The sequence below is a fragment of the Malurus melanocephalus genome, unplaced genomic scaffold (genome assembly GCF_030028575.1).
Source record: "Malurus melanocephalus ecotype Western Australia unplaced genomic scaffold, MMel_1.1 scaffold_184, whole genome shotgun sequence".
NCBI classification, from domain to species: Eukaryota; Metazoa; Chordata; class Aves; order Passeriformes; family Maluridae; genus Malurus; species Malurus melanocephalus.
Genome location: NW_026623416.1, coordinates 883,832 through 891,621, shown reverse-complemented (window position 1 = coordinate 891,621; position 7,790 = coordinate 883,832). Strand labels below are relative to the sequence as shown.

Genomic DNA, 7,790 nt, shown 5'->3' with positions numbered 1-7,790 from the left:
AAATCACAGTAGCATTGTGCTTAAGACATCAAACACRTGATGTGAGCTCTTTTAATAATCTTGATTTTGGTAGTAGTGAGATAATTTTTACTGTTATATCTCAGTCCAGTAATGCATTTAAGAACACCTTTCCTCTAAGTATGTGCAGAGCTGCCTGCAGTACTTGCCCATTTATTTGAGTCTGTAGCTTTTACTGTTCGTAATGTTTTAATGCAGCTGCTCATCGCAAAGTATTGTGTTCTAACGTGAACAAGAGGCTCTTCTAGTCTTTGTTAGCCTCTTCTTAGGTGCAAACTGCCAACAAGAATAAAATTTTCACTGAGGAAAACTTGATTGGAGGAAAACTTGGCAATCACACATTTTAAAATGCTCAGTAGTTACTAGGTTCTCATTCAACAACACACCTACTGGCAAAAATCCTATTAAGAGCTATTCAATAGAAATCCAAAAAAATAAATTGAAACACATCAGTTTATCGTCTAGTTCCCAAGGCACTCATAACAAGTTTTTTAAAACTGCAAGTCAAAAATGTAACGTGGTATTTTTTTGTCTTTTCTCCTCTTTTCTCTTTCCCTGGTCACAGGGAACTGATGGCCACAAGAGACATCCTGTGAGCTTGACCCTGACCGTGTRTCAGATGGCTTCAGTGGAACGCCAGGTATAGTGGTGGACATTTTTGGTCTMCAGAATGCTTGGCAACCCAGCTTGGAGACTGCTGTTCACAAGGGCAGGGAATGTGCCAGGTTTCACAGATCTGTACTTGCAGGAGGAGCACTAGACCTGTGAGGCAGCACGCTGCCATCCAGCTCCTGGCTGGCACCCAGGCACTGTGAGTAATCCTTCAGTGTGGGAGGCATTCCAGCTGAAGGGAGCCATCTCTCATTCCTCAAGCCCCCAGCAAAAAMCCCAAATGAGCAGCTGTTTCCTTGGGAAGAATAGGGGYTCACCAGGCTCATGGGACTTTCAASATCTGTTCTTTKGAGGATTTTGAGGTGCACTGGTATCACATACGGTTGGGTAGAATGGGAGAACTTYGTCTCATAAGAAGCAACAAGGAACGCAGGTCTTCTGGCCCCTCTTGTCTTTTTGGACCGTCAGCTGATCTCCAGTTCCATCGGGGTGTAAAAGGCGTGTTCCCATTTCTCCTTGGCAACGGGCTGACAGCAGAGAAGTGTAGACAGCTGTGCTAACTCTAAGAAAGCGGGAAAACCAGGCTTCACCAATGCCACCTTGGTGATCCATGGCTTAGCAGTGGTCATGGTGTCCCCACATCACCCAGAGCCAAGCACAACCCCTGTAAGGCACATGGGACAAACCCCAGGGCTGCGGGCTCCAAAGGTGAGCAAGCAGTTCAGCCGTGCYATCACTCATCCTTACGCCTGCAAGCAAAACCCTTTTTCCACATATTCTTTATTCCACTGCCAGTCTTGTGAATCACCACATCCTTCCCTGCTTCCCCCTCACTCGTACGCACTTCTATCTTCCCTAATATTTTTTAAAAGATGAAAAAAGCATGAAGATTTCTGCCTACAGATGTTTTGGGATATTCCTGCCTTTGCCCTATTCAGTTGGCAAGGCACACAGTGCAGCAGGAACAAAAAGGTGACTTTTTTCTTGAACTTTATGCTAATAACTTCATACTAAACAGCAGGAATAATTTCAAAATACCAGGAAACCAATTAAAAGAAAAAAAAACCTTTGACATGTAATAAATAATTTAACACCTCATCCTAATGCAATCTGCAATGTCTTTCAGTCACGTTATGGACGTACACTCATCAGTTTTTGTGGTGCTTTGCATAAATTTCATTAGTAGGAACAGAGTAATATTAAAACACACACATAGGCACAATTTTCTGGCTTTTCAGCTCATTATGAAATACTTTACCTCTGGGCAGATGACTAATATGCTATTAAATTTCCCTCTCCTTGARTTGCGTCATAGCCAAAGAAAGGGTGCAGTCAGTCGTAATCTTTATTAAATGAGCTGAATACACCCACTCAGGGAAAATGCTGTTGTATGACTTTAATGTGTCCTGCAGCAGCATTAACATGCTTTTAGGTCATTCAGCTCCATGGGGACCTACAAGAATAAATCCACGGTGAAAATTGGGGGAATTTCCCAGCCCGTGCTGAGTAGTTTGGAAGGCATCACCCACGAGGTYTAAATTCCTGCTTAGCAGAAGGAAAACCTTGCCTCATGTTGTATTGTRACCCTGCAGCCCAGTACAGATGAAAGTTTTTGCTGTCATAACAAGGCAGTTGCTTTTKTTTAGTAATAAAAGAGAGGTCTGCCCAGTTGTACCCCAACACTGGCCAAATTTCCACAATCCTAGTTCAGATCTCCTCTCTACGCAGGACCCTTCATATAATTTTCCTTATATTCTTGGATTATTGGTTTCTTATACAGAAACCAGGATAGTTGAATTGCTTTTTTTTTTCTGTTCCCCCTAGCAGTGGGATGTGTAAGCCTGATGTGCAAAGGCTGGCATGGGCCCTCTACAGCATACTGGGGCTGCAACTGGAACTGGGGAGTTTAATTGATTCTGGGGTGTCGAGTGCTGCAGCACTGCAGCTAATTCCTCTAATGCTGATGCTTAAGCAAGGGATAAAATCTGTGATGAGTTTTTGTATAGCAGGTCACTGCTGCAAACCATGGGGATAAAATGAACTGCAGCAAACTATTTGTGTGCGGCAATATAATCCTGAAGAAATTTTTTGTTTTGTTATAAAACTCTAATCTTTCAATGGATTAATCTTTAGCAGAATAGGCATTAAACTTGAATTGTTTCTTATTGATTTTATTATTAATTCTGTCTGGAACAAGACATTAATTCCTTTTTTTCCTTTTAAACTGAGGAGCAAGAACATGCAACCACTATGAACCATAAACAGAAAATCCAAAACATATTATATAATATACAAAATGTCAGAAAACCTTTTGTGAATACAATTTGGGCCAAAAACATTCTGTTTTCAAGGTGGAATAGAAGACACTTCACTTTACCAGAAATTAAATCTTCTCTGCAAATACTAGCTGGATTAAGCTAGTAATTTCAACAGAAAAAGTTTCCTCTCTGGTAAMTTCCAATGAAGAAACTTCTTCTTTGTCACTGTAACTCCTTTTTCCACCCTTAGAGCTAGTTCTATTAAATGTTGCATAAGTGACTCAAAGGCATTTAGAAGAGTACAAATTTATTTGACCATGCAGAAAATTTGGGATATACCCTGATAGTAACTGACAATATTGAAAATGTATTCACCTTATKAAAGAATCCCATTCAATATCTTGTTATGAATGGAGAATCATCTTGTTTGCTTGTATTAAAGGATACATTTTTGGGGGGGTAAGGGAATGATTTTTAAATTAAAGAAAAGATATTCTGAAAGCTTTTTCTAATGTTTGTAGGTATTTTTCTTTCCAAGCTTGAATTTAATGAAATAAACTTGTAATATTTTAGACATTTTATTTTGTAATTAAGAAGTTCCTTATCCTCTCATTGAAATACATTCTAGTGATAATGCTGTAAATTGTAGGAWTTCTAGGAAATCCTAGTTATTCTAGTAACTCCAAAGATACAATGTAACTCTAGTAATTCTAAGAAATTTCACCAAAAGAACAATATGGAAGCTAAATTTTAACTCTTTTCAAGGAAAAAAAAGCAAATCTTACTTATTTCTCTTAGTARCTTCATCAGTAAGAACTCCTTCTTTACCCTTGCTTATTGGTACGTTGGATTACAGTTGAAGTACTGAATTGATAAATGRCAGCACAACATGAACAAGGGAACAGCCATCAGGATGATAATGAATCAAGGGCTTGTTAAAAATTGCTCTATATGATATGCATTTATGGTGAATGCCTTGGCTTTGCAACTTTTATCCTTAGCCTTACAGTGATATGTAATAAATCCTTAATTCTTTGGACATAAATTTCCTAACGTTCATCTTTAAAGAACTTTTAAAATGTCTAAATGCTTTATGGGGAAGATTAAGAAATATTACTGTGACAAGAATTCCACTAAGATAAATATTAGATTGCCAAATCTACTGGAGTTTTTGAMAGGCAAACCCCATCTTTATCTCATTATGACTGAAATAACAGTAAAAGTTTTACCATGTAACTATTTTAATTTATTCTTCAGTTTTTCTATAACTTGCCACTTCATTCAAAAAGATGGAATCAGAAAAAAACCACCAAACCAGACAGTGTATGAATCAAAACAAACTAAATATTTCCAACTCCTTTTTGATGAAAATCACTTGTTCTTAAGGATTGCTAGTAAATCCAAATGATTAAAGATTAGGATCCTATGAATAACTTATTTCATAATGCTAAAGACAAAGAAAAGAGAAAAGCAGCCGTACAATCGTACAGTTCTTACTAAAGTAACAAACCAGCAATTCATAAGCACATTAGAAAAAAAAGATGAATAATTTAGATGTCAAGCTGACACATACTGGACTTGCTTCCTTACCCCTTAAAATTCATAAGTCTATACAGGTCTTATAGTATGATTCAGATCTCATAATTTAATGAAACAAACTTAATCAGAGGCATTCATTAAATAACAATTCCAAAAGAGAGWTAATTAAGAATGACGAATAGAAGATCTTCTTTCTTCTCCTCTATCATTCTGTAAAAAGTTCCACAAAGGTGTAATTTGCTAATAAAATCACGTGATCCAAATCAATGTTTCATGCATGTAATTGCTTTGCGTTGTGCGCTTCTTGAAGAGACCTTGGAAATTTCCATGAGAATTGAGGATTTTCCTTCTTATTATTATTTTTTTTTAACTATCTTCTCAGCTAAGACATTGATAACATCTTTTTTGTACTGTCTTAAAAAGAAATGGACTAAAAGCAGGAAATACATAGAATTTGGAATATATTGAGACTGGGTGTTCCTAAAATTGCACATTTGCAAGAATCTTTCAAGAGTAAGCTGGTCTTCAGTTTAAATACAGCAAAGTTCTTAATTGCACCCCCATTTCTGTCCCTGTTGGCCTAACAAAAAAAACCATATTCTGTATGAAGGGTGTATTTCTGCAATTTTGCTAAACTACTTTTATTTTGCTTTCCTTCTCTTCCCTCCTTGTTTTTAAATGTAAAATTAATGACTTTTAAAATTGTAAAGATTCAGTACAGATGTTTTTGCTGTTTCTTCTTGATGCAGAAAATTTCTGCAACCATGTCAAGAATGAAATATTATTTCATACTGTGTGCTGCTGTGAATKGAGTCGGCTACTGTCTATCTTTGAGAAACTCCACCATCAAAAGATTAGATGGTAACTTGATTTGGTAAAAAGTACTGACTGTATTTAATATATTTTCATTTACAAGAACAGAATTTATCCTTGGTAAATGTTAGATATCKAATAGCTTTCAGAACTGTCCTGAGTTACCAGGCAATATATTGATTTCCGTGGAAGGAATGACCACACAATAAAGACCAATATGAAATTTCTCCTATTCTTCTATACTCTTACTGCAGTATTCAAAACTGCAAATGAGGCTGAGTTTGCAGCACAAAGTCCTTAACAACAAGGACTATTACACATTGGAAAACACTCATTTGTGTAAAAAAAAAAAAACAACCCAAAACATAATCCTATTTTTATAACAGATTTTATGGGGTTTCCCTTAAAGTTTCTAGTTTACTCAAGAAGCGTTTGTTCAGAAATAGATGTCTTGCTTGAAGGGTGTAAGTTTCCTGTGGTYAATTCACTATTTTTCTGTTTGTCTGTTTAGGTTCGTTTTTTTTCATGTTTCTAGCAGTATTGTCATTACAAAAATCTGACTGATCTAATGTGACATGTCTTCATTATACCACTGGGATATTAATGAGAAGAGGAGAAAAAAAAATCAATGGGCCTGACATTTGAACYGAAGTTGGATTTTTATTAGACAATTTTTTTTATGTGTTCAAATGCAAACCATTTTTCTGGCTGCTGGCTTCTACCATCCTATTTTCCAGTTGGCAAATGGAAAAGCTAAGAACAAGTGGCACAGAGACTACCATTTCTGTATTTTGCMAGAAACTTTCTCTTTGTTTTAGTGCCCTGTATTCATACTTCCATTTTCTGATTTGTGATCGGCTACTTGTACATGCTATTATTTTCAGAAATTGCTTATGTAGCCACTGTTTGATTAGCACATCSTTAGAAATGTGACTAGCAATTCAGTTGCATTTGTTTAGATTCCAGTTGGTAGGAGTGAGTTAAACATGTCCCACCAGCGGGACTTCAATTCTGCATGAGGAGAGTTCTGTGGATTTTCCAGTTTTCAGAAAAATTTTCTCCAGAGAAAACTGGTATGGACAGAGAATATCTGCTATGGGCTACAGATATTCAAGGCTGACAGATCTTCAACTTTGCWTTTTGGGTACTGTGTTGATTTTCACAAGCTGTCCTATAACTCAGAGACTTTTAGCACCTACCCATCACAACTTTCTAGTCCAGTATTATTAATCCTCATCTGCAGAGTAGTTAAAATCATCATTTTCGTACCTGWGTTTTTGTGTTGTACTGGGGCTGTCCTTATCTTACAGCTTGTACATGCCCTGGTGGCATCGGTGACCACCAGAAGTTTGGGAGTATCGGGATAGCAAYGCCTGGGTGTGCTTCTCCTCCATGCCTGCTCCCCTGGCAGTCTAAACCTGTGGTTGTGAAGCTGAATTAAGGGTGGTGCATTAGATTGAAAACCCAGGAAAGTGGAATATCTTCCAATAGCCATTCTGACTGCTTTACATCTTTGCATTTTCTTTATGCTTCTTAGCTATATGTGAAAACACAAAAACCCACTGACTTCGTGTCTCAATGTCTCCATTAATTTTACAATAGAGGTGACATGAAGACACAAAAACAATGGAAAATCCCTAGAACTTTGAATCATGACAGAATGGTAAGTATACATAGGTTCTGCATAGGATAAACCACTTTAGTAACCATTTGTAAAATTTTCTTTCATTTCTTTGTTTCATTCTGTAAAATCTGAAGGTGTTTAAGCATGGTCCTACACCCTGAAAAAAATCTATCCCAATTATCTCTGACATTGCTGGGATTAATATGAAGGTGGCAGGATTAATGATATCAAACCATCTCCTGTTTTGTATGAACAGTGATAAACTCCTCAATACAACTGGAGCACAACCTTTATTAGACATGATCTGACCGGACTTGTTCCTCTATTGTAACTCAAGATTAAAGCACTTCTTGGCACATTTTTTTAACTAATCCTCTCTCTGGCTGACTCATAACAGCTGTTAAATAACTAGATATTTAGCTAAAGATGAACTGAACCTATAAATTTAAAAGTGATATAATAGCCAGCTCCTTTATGCATAGCAAACTGCTTCTGTCATAATTTGAATGCTTTATGCTGACCTCACTGTCTGCATCTGATTGAGCTGATCTGATATCACAGCTGACAGAAAGTGATAATAATGGTGATTTTATATTTCTGATGCATTATGRAGGAGGTCAGAGACCACATAGGAGTGAGAGGCACCATGTGGTGGGAGATGGAAAAGTCAACATGTTTTTGAAACATCCAAAAGATTGTTTGGAGTTTGGACCCGAGTGTTTCAATGGCAGCACATGCAAAAAGTAAAAATGCCTTTTTTTCTTTATTTTCTTTACCCCCTTTGCCAGTTACCTGGTAGTCTCTCTTTTCTCCCAAGTGACTGTCCATGAAGTCACAGCCTTGTTATGGATGTAATGGCACRTTGACTATTTTTTTCTCTTCCCTCTCAGAGGTTCTGACTTGTCAGAAACTTATAAGTAATACTA

General features: G+C 37.0%; 1 long non-coding RNA gene across 1 annotated transcript; it reads left to right on the top strand.

The window, feature by feature from the left end:
• Positions 1-589: 589 nt before the first annotated feature.
• On the top strand, positions 590-7,326 carry LOC130577604 (uncharacterized). The gene is made up of 3 exons (XR_008965784.1): positions 590-658; positions 5,177-5,288; positions 6,778-7,326. It is a non-coding gene; the product is annotated as an uncharacterized LOC130577604 (long non-coding RNA).
• The last annotated feature ends 464 nt before the right edge of the window (positions 7,327-7,790 follow it).